Genomic DNA, 15,375 nt, shown 5'->3' with positions numbered 1-15,375 from the left:
CTCTCTTCTAATTTATCATGGGGTGGAATTTACTGTATTCTTTTGCATAATTATATTTATTTTCATTATATATTAATTTGGGGATTAAAATATCATTATCTGGTTGTTTTATTTCAGATTATTATGTAGCATTTTATATATAGCATGAGTAATATAACATACCTACATAGAATTATATTATTTGGAATTTATATCAGTGATGTCAGGTACAGGAATGGCAAGTGACCTTGTTAGTTTAGAGACTCCCTGATAAGGACTTAGATCATACATACTTTCTTTGCTTGGCTTAATATTCTTTCCTTGATTTTTAAACTGTTCAACTTCCAATAAATTTCACTATTTAAATAACAACCGTAGGAGACCTAAATTCTAAAAGTTTGCTTGTTTGTTAATCTGTGTGTGTGTGTGTGTGTGTGTGTGTGCGCGTGTGTACATGTATGTCTATCACATAGCATACATACATGTAATAAAACAACCTACGTATGCAGTTGTCATGGAGAACATTTAATATAATGCTATTCTCTTTGTACGTTGAATTTTATTTTTGTACTAGGAATTGAACTCAGGATCTCATGCTTGCCAGGCAAGGGCTGTGCCACTGAGCTACATCCCCAGTGTCCTAATTTTTGTTACTGATATTAACTTTAATAACATATTTCTAATTGGTGACTTGTGTATTTTTCTGATTTTGGTAACAATAGTTTCGTTAAATGTTGATACTTTTGGCATAAGTTTTGTTTCTATCTTGAAATACTAAATATGAATGTTGCAAATTCTCAGCAACAGCATGTATTTTTGAGACATTTTATAAGATTTTTTCTCCTTTCATTAGTATTTTATTGAGGTTCATACGACATACAACAAATTTAATACTTGACTTTTAAATATATACTTTATTTTTAGAGCAGTTTTAAATCCACATGCAACAAATTGAAAAGCACAGTTCCCACACATGTGCTATATCTCTACCCCTCTTAGAATGAGAAATTTATTATAAATAGTGAATGAGCACTGAGGTATTAGTACCTGCAGTCCATATTTTACATCAGGGTTCAATGTTGGCATTTAAGTTCCTATGGTTTTTGAGAAATAAATAAGGATATTTATGTATTGTATTGTCACACAGGATAGCTTCATTATTTTAAAAATACCCTTTCAGTTTTCCTTTTCCTCTTCCACCTGACAACCACCAGTCACTTACTCTGCATATAGCTTTGCATTTTTAGAATGCCATATAATTGGAACCACGCAACATGCAGTTTTCATATTGGCTTCTTTCAGCTAGTATTATGCATTGAATGTTTTTCATGTCTTTTCTTGGAATGATAATTTTAGTAGTAAATAGTGTTAAATTTATAGATATATCTATGGAAAAAGATTAAATGAATTCTAGAACAGAAACTTTTTCTTAGCCCTCCAATATTAACCCTCTTTACACTGAAACATATTTGCATGATTGCTTTCATAGACAGAAAATAATTTTAGAATACATGCACTTAAAATCATTTTTGAAGCCACTTATAATTTTGGATATAAGGTATATACTGAATATTGAAAAAAAATTAGCTAAAGAGATTTACATTTTTGTAGACCAGAGTATGTTAACAAAGCATGGTAAATGCCTTCCCGTCAGAGGTCTGGGAATACACTGGGCATTTTTTTGAAAGCTGCAGTCACTGAGGTTGGCAGTATTCACTTTTGAGCAGGGCAGAACTGGAACACGTCCGGAAGTGCCCATGACATTCTATACAAAAAAGAGTTATCTATTTTGGAAATGTCAAAAGCAATCCTATCTGAAGTATTGGGAAGCTGATTCACAATAGTGATTAAAATTCAGGTTTCTGAATGTGGAACACCACATGTTACCAGACATCTTAAATGGAATAGCATAGCAATCTAACTTTAGTTTAAATATACATTAAATTGCCATCTTGAACTTTTTTTGTTAAGAATTGTGTTATATAATTGTGTATTTTCTTAAAACACATGTATTTGACATTTCCCAATATTTAAAAAATTGGAATGGTCTTTATGGTGTTTTCTGAAAAAATGAATGTCTTAAAACTTGTCACTATTTGATTAAAGACTTTACTTTAAGATCTTTAAAAATCATCATCAACAATTCTAACATCATATTTCATAGCTTTAATTGTTTTGACTATAGTAATTAAAATAGTATGTCTAAACTGTGAAATTTGTCAATTTCATAAGAACTTAAGATAATGATAACTTAGTATTTCAATGATAGATGTAACTTCATGGATATTATTTTCTATTCATTTAAAAATGAATCATATTTCTCTTTAAAATTTAGCATGGGGTATAAACTCATTGCTTCAAACTATGACAGACTATCATGATAAATATTGCTATTTTTTATCATTTGTATAAATCTTCTTTTCAATTGAGTTTTGGCTGACAGATTCGTTAGTTATTTAATCCTTCAGTAAGAAAAATTGCTGCTGTTTCTCATAGATCTTTTCTTCCTCTTACTTTGTTACAGCTGTCTTTACATTCTCTGGTGATTTGTTGATCTATGTTCTCAAATCCATACTGCTTTCTTTCCCAAACTATTTCAAGTTTGTCATCCAATTCCATCTGGTCATTTTAATCAACTTGAACTTTTACCATCTGGTTTATTTGCCATCTTCTGCTAGTACAAGTGTAGAAAGACAAGGAATCCCATTAGGGAGTCCCAATTCACTTCAAAAACCCCCAAGGCTCTACTAGAAAGAAAAACAGAATATTCTGGAAATATTCTTGTGGAGCTAGAAATTGCTTTCAAGTTCAATTTAATGATCTTTCTCCATAAATGCCAATTCTTCATCCTTGCATTTCTTGTCCTTATTGTCTAAATATGGATGGCCCCATTTCCAGCACTTACTGTTATATGACCTAACCTTTATAAATGTCTAATCACATAAGGAAAAATTAGATACCAGTATTTGCCTAGTATTATTTAGGAGAATATAATATAAAGTAGTCTAAAGCCCCCACACTGTGTCCAGTGAATAAAGGTTGATCATTATAAGAGATGTGACCAACTAAATATGGGGAATGCTTGCATTAAAAATTATAGTAGAAGTATATATTAATATATCTGAAAATACTTTCCTCTTGCATCAAGTACACCTATCTCATTGTGCTTGTCATTTTTAAATGTAGTTTTGTCATGATTGCCTCCATGTCCTGAGTTTATGCATAGCATTTATGAAACATGATCATTTAACTTTGAGAAAGGCAGGGGTCACATGGTACCTGGTCTGGAGAATAAGGTAGATGAGAATGCATGCAATGCTCTTAGGAGTCTGTCTCTGTATTGGATGACTCTTGCCAGCAGAGTTCACTATATTTGTTATTACCATTCTCCCAGAATTGCTTTAGAATGTGGCAAGAAGAATGGGGAAAGTGTGTTTGAAAATGAGGAATACTATGAGTGGTTAATTGCAAGGCTTCCCTTTCTCTTTGTCATGGTTTGAGTATAGATGTGTCCCCAAAGCCTCATGTGGTGATAGGTGGGGAGTTTTGAAGGTGGCTGAATTATGGTATTTCTTTCTGCATTAAAGATGTGACTGAGTGCCCCACCCAAAAGGTGAGTAGCCTTGAAGGAATAAAAGGGACAGAAAGGAAACAGGCTGCTACTTCTGCTGCCACTGCTGCTGCTTGCTGTTGCTGTTTCTTTGTTTTGTTGTGTTCTGCCTGCCTTGCTTCACTATAGGCTGTTTCTCCAATGCAATCCCCCTCTGCCACGCTACGCTGCTCTGGAGCTGGCTAACTATGGATTGAAACCTCTACAGACTGTAAGCTGAAATAAAACATTAGACATTGGGTAGTTTGTCTCAGCTATGAGTAAAGTAACTAAGACATTCTTATTATTTATTTTAATGTATGTATTCACCATATATTTGATTACCCATATGTGCCAGAACTTTTTATTTTAACTTTCAATTCTTCTTAAAATAATTTTTCTTTCATATCCATGACTTCTAGTTGCATGAAAAGTAATTTTTGTCAAAATATTGAAACATTAAAGGTAGAAAGTAAGAATTGAAAAAAATAACAAAGCATATTTTATCCTTTATAATAAAAATCATAAATGAAATATACTAATTATTACATAGTAAAATAAGAATCATGGGAATCAATAGAAATGATTTAAGACTTTGCATACTCTAAGGACTTCATTTAACAGTGATAGCAGAAAATATGTGATTCTCTGCAGTATAGCCTAAAAATGGCCCCCAAACAGTTGATTGAAGAAAGGAGACTTGGTACACTTTAAAAGGTATTTTGTTAATTCATAATTTTTAGTTATGTCAGAAGCTAAAATATGATCAAACTTTCCTTTATTTTAAGTATTATTTCTATTTTTTTAGTGTTTACATCATGTTACAATATGAATTATGGATTCACCATCATTGTTTTTTTAAATTGTATTGATGTTAGAGTATGCTTGTACGTATTATATATTTTACCAATAATAACTAATTTAAGCATTAGATAATCCTATGATATTATAGGCACTTCTGTGCTTTCCATTTTATGTAGGCATATCTCAAAAAATTGAAACAAACATTGGTTCCATCTTTGTGCAAGCTGAGCTTGCTAATAATTTGCAGTTTACCAATCACAGTGTATTTTTCTGAATGACCAAGCAATACCAAGCAATTTGCCTTACAAAAGTAGCATGTGCAATGCGAATAAATGAAGTATATGAGTTTACAACTAGTTTACTGACATTCACCCAGTAGTTATTCCACAATGGCTATATAAACGTATATATTAACTGATTCTCTATGAAGTTCCACAACTTCTTTATTCCTTGATGGCATACTTAAAGGAAAATTGATACACTCCTAATACTTACACAAGAAAATTGAATTTGTTTAAGTGCATTAAAGAATCATTCAACAGCTAAATTTGTTGACCTAAAGTCATGGATTAGAGTATTGCAAATACATTATTATAAACCTTTTCAAATTCTTTCCAGATTTTAAGTAGGTAAGCCAATTGCACAGTTAAGTAATTACTCATATATATTCTGCATTTTGACTCTTGTTTCTCTTAAAAATTTTAGTACTCATCTCTATTGATCTCCTATACTAGAAAATGTGTGCTTTGCTTTTAAACTATATAAGAGATTAAGCTTGCTGATACACTGATTCCTATTTTATTGTAGGATTTGTGCAAAATTGTCTCTGTCTCATATACATCCCAAACCACAGCTTCTGTGAAATACCTGTTTTTAATTTGCACTTCAAAAAAGAGAATTATACTCTTTCTTAAGAGTAAAGTTTGCTCTTTTATGCTAGCATGAAAAAAGATGTTCAAATTCAAGGTAACCTTCAAGGTCAACCCTAGGTCTAGCATTCAGTTAAAAATTTAGGAATTAGATTGTTTATTTTTGTAAGGTTTTATTTAGGTACAGATTTTAGGTCTATTTCCTTCTAGCAGTCTGTAGGCTGATAAAACAGCAGTAATAAAACAGTTCAAACAGAAGAGTCAGTGAAATTTTTGGAAATAGGTGCAATAGAAAATGCTGTTCTGTCTACTTATAAGGATCATGATAGCCAAAATGCAGACCTGAAGTAAGAACGGGTAAGCGGCCACAGGCCTTCTCTCCTGGCAAGTCATATTGGTTTGCTTTATTGAATTTTGTATCTTCAGATCTACGATCAATTTTAAATCCAATTTCTGATTCACCTAGTTGGTTCTCATGTTATATTATAATGATCTTTCCAAAATAAAACTATTAAATTACTTTAACAGCTGTATTGCTATCTGTATTAGCCTTTTTCTCATTTCTGTGGCAAAGTATCTGACATCTGTAATTTAAAGGAGAGGTTCATTTTGGCCTACTGTTTCAGAGGGATTTTAGTGTGTGATCAGCTCACTCCAAGGCAGAAATAGTGTGACAGAAGGGCACAGTAGAGGAGAATCTGTTTACTTTCTGATAGCTGAGAAGCACAGAGAGGGAGAGAAATAAACAGGAGCCAGGAATAAGAATTCGCTCTTCTAAAGAAAGCATGTTAGCAGTGTTCTACCACTTCCAAACAGGACCTATTTCCAAATGTGAGATATTTAGGGAATATTTTAGATTAAAACTATAACCGTCTGCTACTGGGCCCTAAACGACTCATTTTTTATCTCATGACTTGTCCAAGTCAATAGTTTCAACAATACAAAAACATTGAAGTCAATAGTTTCTGATTCCCAAGACAAACTTTTACTTGTAAGCCTTTGTAAGAATCAGAAAGTTAAAAATTGCCAACATGTGATAGTACAAATCATGTACATAAAATCAGTAGACTTATATTGCCATCTGGATCATAGTGAAATGTATAGAAGCTTACATTCAAGACAAAGAAGATAAAAATAAAGTTAAAGATTCAATTATTTATCTAGATTAGAAAAATACATATTGATTGAGGTAGAGCTTAATTTTAGCCATAAAAGAACCATCATTTAATTTAAGTATATCTTTTTTGTCAGGATGTAATTAAGAGTAAACAACTGATAACTTCAAAATTTCAATGTATTTGGTTGTTAACACATTTCTAAATAAACAATTTTTCAAAGCAAGAAACAAAAAGGGAAAGTATCAAATATTTTAAGTGAGTGAAAGTAAAATCACCATATTGAAAGATATTTAGGATGCTGGTGAAGCAGTGGAAAACCTGTAACGCTATTTGCCTATGTTAGAAATTTCATTCAAAGGCATTGACTTTAGAAGCCACTATAAGAAATGTTAAAAATGAAGAAAACAAAATTCATGGAAGTTGAAGGAGAGAAACAATAAAGGTAAGAGTAAAAATCAGTAAACTGTAAAACAATAGAAAAATCAATGATACCAAGAGCCAATTACTTGAGAAGGGCAATAAAACTGATCTTGTCAAAGAGGAAGTTAAAGAGGAAGGGCAGAAGAGACATGCATCATAATGAGAAAGAATAGTAAAAATATCGAATTTTTAGCAACAACTGTTCCTCCAAGAAATGTTCCTGATTCAGATTACTCTCCTGTTAAGAGTTAGCCAAATATTATGAAACATTACTCAATATATACAAATGCTGCAAAAGAAAAGAATGAAAAGAAAAAGAAGAGTAGATTCTAATGTGCTTTAGATATATTAGCATGACTCTAATATCAATACAAGACAAAGAATACAGAAAAGAACACTACAGACAAAATATCCTCATGAATCCAAATGCAAAAGCTGTAACAAAATTTTAGCAAACTGAAACTGTGTATTTGTCCAGCTAAGAGAGGCTCAAGGCGACCAAACAGTGACACTATGGATTCTTCCCATTTTGGTCAGAATTCTACATCAAGATCAAATTCATGAACCAAAGAATCTACCGGAGACGTTGAGAAAGCTGAGTGAGATTTTTTTTTTAAAGAAAATAAATTAAGTAACAGTGGAGGGGACTTGTCCATCAATAAGCTTAGGAAATCAAGTGAAAACCATGAGAATGATGTTGCTAAGAATCTGAAGAAACATGTGATAACATAACAGGTCCCACTAACATTCACCAGAAAATGAAGACAAAAATGATAAGTACTGAGGAGGAGGGACAGAAAAATAAATACATAAATAACCTTATCTGTTAAAAATAAAATTGAACATCCATACACTGTGTGATTGCATAGATGCACTCTTACATATTTATCCAAAAGAAATGAAAGCATGCATGCACACAATGACATCAATATTCATACTTGCTTTATGCGTTATCATAAAAAAGTAGTTATTACTCAAATGCCCACCAACAAATGGATAGGCACTGTAATGACACATAAACTTTTTATGGCCTCACGCACAGAAGGAACCCTAAGTCCCCTAATGATCCCTCACCTTGACCCCTGAGTATCTCCTCAGAAAGCCAATTCTAAGTGGTGCTAGATTTCATCACTACATTTCTATTAAGTGAAAAATCTGTCCAATGGTCATTGTGTGTATTTAAAAATATGCACGTATACAAATAATGTTTAAAAAGTATAGATATTTTTGCAATAAATGAAGGCCTTCACATATATACCCTCTGAAGAGGAAGAGAAAGCATCATTTATATTCGTGCTTCAACATCAAGCATCATGCCTTGAAGTGGGAAAGTGTTCCAGCTTAAAATTTTAATTTGGAAAGACCATTGTAATATTTTAACATGAGAACCAACTAGATGAATAGGGAATCTTTTTTTCAAATTGGTTACAGATCTGAGAACACTAAAAAAAATCTAATGATCTAAATTTAATAAAGCAAACCGACCAGGGATTGCCTGTGGCTGCTTTCCTCTTCTACTTACTTTAGGTCTGCATTTTGGCTAACGTGATCCTTATACATAGACAGAACAGCATTTTCCATTGAACCTGTTTCCAAAAATTTCACTGACTCTTCTGTTTGAACTATTTCTGTTACTGCTGTTTTATCAGCCTACAGACTGCTAGAAGGAAATAAACCTAAAATCAGTACCTAAATAACACTTTCCAAAAATAAACAATCTAGTTCCTAAATTTCTAACTGAATGCTAGATCTAGAGTTGACCTTGAAGATTACCTTGAATTTGAACATCGTTTTCCATGCCAGCATAAAAGAGCAAACTTTATTCTGAAGGAATATTCTAATTGTCTTTTTGAAATGCAAATTAAAAATAGGTATTTCACAGAAGCTGTGATTTGGCATGTATACTATGAGACAGAGACACATTTTTCACAAATCCTACAATAAAATGCGAATCAGTGTATCAGCAAGCTTAATCTCTTTTGTAGTTTTAAAGCGAAGCACGTGTTTTCTAGTAAAGGAAATCAATAGAGATGGATACTAAAAATTTTAAGAGAAACAAGAGTCAAAATGCAGAATACATATGATTAATACCTTAACTGTGCTGTTAGTCTTAGCTACTTAAAATGTAGCAGAAATTTGAGAAGGTTTTAGTGTCACTTCATTACTTGATAGCTCAATTGTTTTTATTGTTGATTAATGTTTCAGAGTTTATTCATTCAAGTATTTAAGAATGTCATGGTATACTTTAAGGTATTTCATCTGTAAATAAAATAGCTATAAACTTACCTTTGTGGATTTTCTGTGGATATGTTTTCAACAAGTTTTGGTTAATAATCAGAAAATCAATTTCTGGATCATATGGTTGGAATAAGTCAAATTTTGAAAGATAAGGCCGAAATATCTTCCAAAATGGTAGTATCATTTTGCTTTCCCACCATCAGTGAAATAAAGATTTTCACATCCTTATCTGAATTTTCTGTGTTCAGTGTGTTAGACTTTAGCTATTCTGCAAGATGCACAGTGATAGCTCAGTGATATCTCATAATTTCTTAATGATGTGATGTGGTACATAATTTAATATTTTTATTTATGTTGTATAATTTTCTTTGATGTGGTGCTTGTTAAGGGACTTTGCCCATTATTAGTTGTTTATTTTCTTATTATGTAATTTAAAAAGTTTTGGAATATATAAGAATACAGGTGTTTTCAGGTATGTATTACAAGTATTGTCTCTGAGTATTGCAATATCTCATTTTCTTGACAGGGTTTTCCACAGGGCCTAAGTCCAAATTACCAATTCTTTATGGATTCTACCTTTGGTATCTTATCTAAAAATATCCTCCCCAATATCAAGGTCTTTTAGATAACCTGTTATTCTGTCTTCTAAGAATATTACAGTTTCATGTTTTTCATTTAGGTGTATGATCCCTTTTGAAGGTACTTTTTTAGATTGAAAAATTGTTCCACTCTTTATTTGTGGTCTATATATTCTGACTTTCTTTGCAATATATGGCATAAAGGGTTTTAACTGTTGGCATGGCAAAGTAACTTTAATATACAGAAAGCTAGAAAATACTATTTTAGCCATCTGCCCAGCATCAATGCCAAAAGTGATAAAACGTAGATAGTAACTATCCTGGATACCATATAATTAAAATGTCATTATGCATCTATGTTGCTGTTTTCAAAATTCCATATCCCAGTGTATTCAAAAAATCAAATTACTATACAAGGCATCTCACCAAACATCTCAAACACAACTTACAAAATGTTAAGATTATCAAAAATAAAGAAATTATTCATAACATGCGTGGCCAAAAGTAACCTGAGGAGACATCATGTTGATGTTAGGGTAGAGTATGTCAGAGTGATTGGCTTTGGGATCTGTCCAGAGTTTCATGGAGCACCTTGCTGGTGTGTCTGGGTGAGTCTTGGAGATGGAGGTTTGTTGTTATATGTGGTCCCTGGTCCCTTTTTTCTCTGGTGCCATTCCCTTGTTCTGCTTTCTAGTTACTATGAACTAAGTAGCTTTGTTCCACCACATCTTTCTGCCTTGATCTTCCTGCTTGGAAGCCAACTGAACATAGATTAAATCTCCCAAGTGGCCAAAGGAACAAAAAAAAAAAAACCTCTTTTATTTGAAATTGTGTATGTCAGGTTTTATATCTCAGTTAAGAGAATACTGAGCCAATACACTTAATTTAAAACCCTGTGAGATCCCAGTCCAAAAAGATATTATCTTAAAACTAACAAAATTAACATTTTATATGGACTTCTACAGAGATGTTGCTATGTATGAATGCTTGTGTCCCCCAAATTCATATGCTACAGTGTAAATATCATGGTGATTATTTTGGAAGATGGGGCCTTTGGACAGTCAGGTCATAAAGACTTCATCCTCATTAGTGAAATGAATACCTTTATAAAAGAAGTTCAGAGAGCTAACTCTTCCATCACCAGATTATGCAGAAGGTAGGCATCACCTGGGTCAGTGTTGGGACCTGACCCAACACTGAATCTGCTAAACATCTTGACTGCAGATTTCCCAGCCCCCAGAACCATGAGCAATGCATGTTTTGTTGTTGAGGAATTATCCAGCCTAAGATAATTTGTTGCAATGACCTGAACTAAGACAGGAATATCATTTCATTGATTGTAAAAATGTACCACAAAAATAGAAAATGAAAATAAAAGAAATTACATGGATAATATAAGGAAATTTTCTCTAGTTTCAACAAATTATAAAATAATTTTGAACAAACATAATGTGTTACCCCCTAAGTTTTTTTAATTAGTTTCAATCATAGCTATGACTACAAAGTAGTTCCAATATTCTGTGATTTATTTTTCCCTTGTGTAAGTAAAAATGCATGATAGGTGGTTGCACAAGTAACTCTGGAAGTTCTATTTGAGATCATCTGGGAACCTGGTCAGGTGTTCAATGATACTAATAACCTAAGAAATATATATTAAATGTGCCATGTAAAACCACATTTTGAACTTCCTGTTGGTAAATGTTTATATGTTTGACAATATAATGAGGCAAAAATACTTAACATGGGAAACATTTGTAGTACAACTCAGTACACTATTTGGTATAAGGATTCTGGAATACAGTTGATATTATCTATTCAAAATGAAACCAATACAGATGCATTTTCATATCTGATTCATTGGTCTATTTTTCAAAAGACCCATAAATATATATATATATATATATATATATATATATATATCAAGAAAAATAAGTTCATTGTAAAAATAGAATGGAGAATTTAAATTATGATGGTAAATATGACACAAAAACGAGTACTAGGGTAACAAGTATATTATAGTATCATGCTTTACTTCTCCAATAACTTAAACCTTTTAAAAATATATAACAATTTATAAGGAGCCATATTAACTTTGAAAAATAATAGGTGGCATGGATCTTGCACAATTAGATAATAACATTATGTTATAAAACATTGTGACAAAGATAGTATTACAAATGGTAAAAATAGATAAGTAAATGAAATAAAGACATAGAAATCTTGGGATCATATATGAGAATTTTGTGTAGGAAATACATGGTATCACAAATCAAAAGAGGAAGAGTTTAAGAAATGGGCTTACTACATGGAAGAGAGTAAAACTTTAATTATATTGATTAAAGTGGTGTAACCTCAAGTGAATTTAAAATTTGCATGTAAAGCAAAATACAGAAGTGATAGAAACAGACAAAACATTTTTATTTGTGAAGAGAGATACTTTCCCTATGCCACAATAAATCACAAATGGGGAGGAGCAAAGATGGCGGATAGACAACAACTGGCTACAGAAGCTCCCTGAGATAGTCAACTTAGAATTCAACATAATACAGTGAAGAGCCCCAAACGAAGGGAGATGGATTCTCTCGTCCCAAGAAGAAATTAAGGTGACTTGCTGACTATCTGAGGTCCCTCTGTGACTGGCCACCGCTGTGACTTGCCAGGGTTCTGCTGCAACTGGTTCCAGCTGTGACTTGCTGAGGCCCCGCCGCAACTGGCCAATGTCCTGCCATGACTTGCCGAGCCGTCCTAGGTCCCACTGCTTCGACTCACTGGAGGTACAGTTACATTGAGTTTGGGGGTCAGTGAGCTGAATGGAGAGCTGAGTTGGAGGGGAGCCTACATCGATCTGTGGTGAGTGACGGGAGTGGAGCTATTCCATAAATAGGGAGTCCCCAGTGGATGACATTCTGAGATCGGGCAGAACTGGCAAGTACAAGGGACATCAGTGACTTCAGTCAATTTTTCCCTTCCCAAACGGGATTGGTGGAGTGAGCTAAACCTGGTTCACGTGACCTGATTGATACCCAATAGGTTATCTGAGGTCAAGTCCTTGTAGCGGTGGTACACACTAACCACATTGGCCCAGTGGCTGGTCTGGAGGGAGGCAACACAAAGTAATACAGTAGTGCAGGCCACAGCAGCTTGACTAATCTGGAGGGGAGGGGCTAGCATACGCAATCGCTGTCTGCAACTCACTAACACACTGCAGTGTGAAGGGTCATCTAGCCAGCACACTTCAGAAGAATTGTAACCAACAAAGAAAGAAACCGGGGCCTCCTGGAAGAAGCAAAAAAAGAGGGGAAGAGGAAGCAACAACAAAAAGTCCCCAGGCTCCAACCCTAAGGACATTGACCCAAGACAGGTAAATACAAAGGAGAATGAGAACAGTAAACATGCAATATCAGCACCAGTGGACATAAAGAGATATATTCGGAACTCACAGACATAAAGAGATATATTCAGGACTCATATAATAATCAAGATCCCAGAAATTCAATATAAAAACAGAATATTAAAAGCTGTTAGAGACAAGAAGCAGATAACCTATAGAGGAAGACCCACCAGAATAACGGCAAACTTTTTGACACAAACCATCAAGTCAGCATCTGGAGCAAAATATTCCAAGCCTTGAAAGAAAATAACCTCCATCCCAGATTGATATACCCTGATAAACTGTCACTAGAAATTAATGGAGAAACAAGATACTTCCAAGACAAAGAGGAACTTGGGAAATTTGCAACAACCAATCCAACTCTACAGAGAGTACTGTAGGGCATTCTAGAGAGAGAAAAATACTAGGATTCCAGGAACAGTGGCAGAGAGGCCTCAATGAATGGAGTAGAAAACAGAATTAAGAAGATAAGCAGACAACTGATGGCAAAAAAAGAGCATAAAAGAAATGAGGCAGAGAAGATTTTATGCAAAACTGATACAGTTGATAGTATTGAGTCTGAGAGTATAGGCAACTACACTGAAGATGACAAGATTCACTATGATACCCATTGTGGTTTGATTACTACAGGTTTTTAAAGTTCTATACTATATGCAAAGTTGTGTTTTCATTAATACTGTTATGTACTGACATATTCAATTATATTATGTTTGATGATATAGCCAATTCCATTGGAGATAACAAGAGACAACACAGAAACTATAGTAGAACGATTCGTACAATTGTCTTTTATAGGTTTATTTTGTTTCATATGTTTATAGGAATATGTTTTGTTTTGCTTTGCTTTGTTTTATTTCTCCCTCTAATATAGAAAGGATAGAAATACATGTTAAGACTCAAGCATGTGTAGAATCCATAAACAGCTTATGAGAACTGACCTTATGACACATGATGAAATGAACAGATACTCTGAAGTAAAAGAGACAGTAAAATACCCAGTGCTGATCCTGGAGTGTCATAATGTGAAACCCAGAAATAGTATTATTCTTTGTTCAGAGTGATATTAGCCTGCTTGTGTTTATTCAATCTCAACATAATTGAAGAGATGAATAACTGCATGTATGTTTAAGTGTATAGGATTGATAACTATGTTTCTAAGTTTCGTTGGATAGTTGAACAGAACTGGTTGCAATCTCACTGTTTGAATCCCCACTTTATATGCTCCACTTTAGTATCTTGAATAACTATTTGTAAGAAGGCAATCTGTAATCATCACCTAGTGATTTCTTACTGTTTATTTTTTTCTTTGAAATTATGTATTATTTCTACCCATTTTCTGTTTTGTTTAATCTTTCTTTAAATTAAATTTTAAAAAAAGACACTACAGTACCCAGTGCTGATCACAGAGTGTCATGATGTGAAATCTAGCAATACTATTATTCTTTGTTCAGAATGATTTTAACCTGCTTTAGTTTGTTTAATCTAAACATAAATGAAGCAATGGATAACTGCATGTACGTTTAAGTGTATAGGATTGACAACCATGTTACTAAGTTTTTGTTGGACAGTTGAACAGAACTGTTTGCAGTCTCGCTGTTTGAATTCCCGCTTTACATGTTCCATTTTTGTATCTTGAACAACTATTTGTAAAACAACAATATGTAAACATCCACTAGTGATTTCTTACTGTTCATTTTTTTCTCTGAACGTATTATTTCTACCTATTTTCTGTTTTGTTTAGTCTTTTTTTAAATAAAAATTTAAAAAGAAAATAAATAAATCACAAATAGGATATAAATAATGGAGTTGAGATATATCATACTTAAGTTTGTTTCTCTTAATATGTTAGAAATGCTATCCAGTAAAAAATTTGTGCAAATTTAACAGAAGAACAAAATACAGAAAGAATATATTCATATATATATATATATATATATATATATATATATATATATACTGGAGATTGAACTCATAACCTCACCCTTGCCAGGCAGTCACTTATGCCACTGAGCTAAATTCCTGGCCTTAAGGGGAATATTTTTGCAAAATTTAAAGTACATGGCAAAACAATATCTATAACACAAGTTTTGATAAAAATTGACAATAAATGAAAGAAATAATAGAGACATAGACAAGAATACAATTAAAAGCAACAAAAAAACATGATTGACAAATCCTCAAACTCTTCAGATAGTAGGATAGGTGTTATTTTGAGATTGGCTAGTTTCCTGAAAAAAAAAAAAGAAGAAAGAAAAAGGAAGAAAGAAAAAATAAAAGAAAACAATCTTTTCTAGTAGCTAAACTGAAAAGCAATTTGACAGTATTAGGTAGTGTGTTTTATAATTCATAGGTTATAAATTGCAGATGAATTCCCATGAATTCCCCAACT

At 32.9% G+C, this 15,375-nt stretch overlaps 1 long non-coding RNA gene across 2 annotated transcripts in view; it reads right to left on the bottom strand.

Moving 5' to 3' along the window:
• Positions 1–15,375, bottom strand: part of LOC134475579 (uncharacterized) — an 86,928-nt gene that overhangs the window by 51,902 nt on the left and 19,651 nt on the right. The gene's annotated exons all lie outside the window — the stretch shown is intronic.

The sequence above is a fragment of the Cavia porcellus genome, unplaced genomic scaffold (genome assembly GCF_034190915.1).
Source record: "Cavia porcellus strain 051 isolate PalLab524CR breed Dunkin Hartley unplaced genomic scaffold, mCavPor4.1 scaffold_4, whole genome shotgun sequence".
Lineage (NCBI taxonomy): Eukaryota > Metazoa > Chordata > Mammalia > Rodentia > Caviidae > Cavia > Cavia porcellus.
Note: the sequence above shows the minus strand (reverse complement) of the source record. Positions and strands in the feature narration are given on the sequence as shown.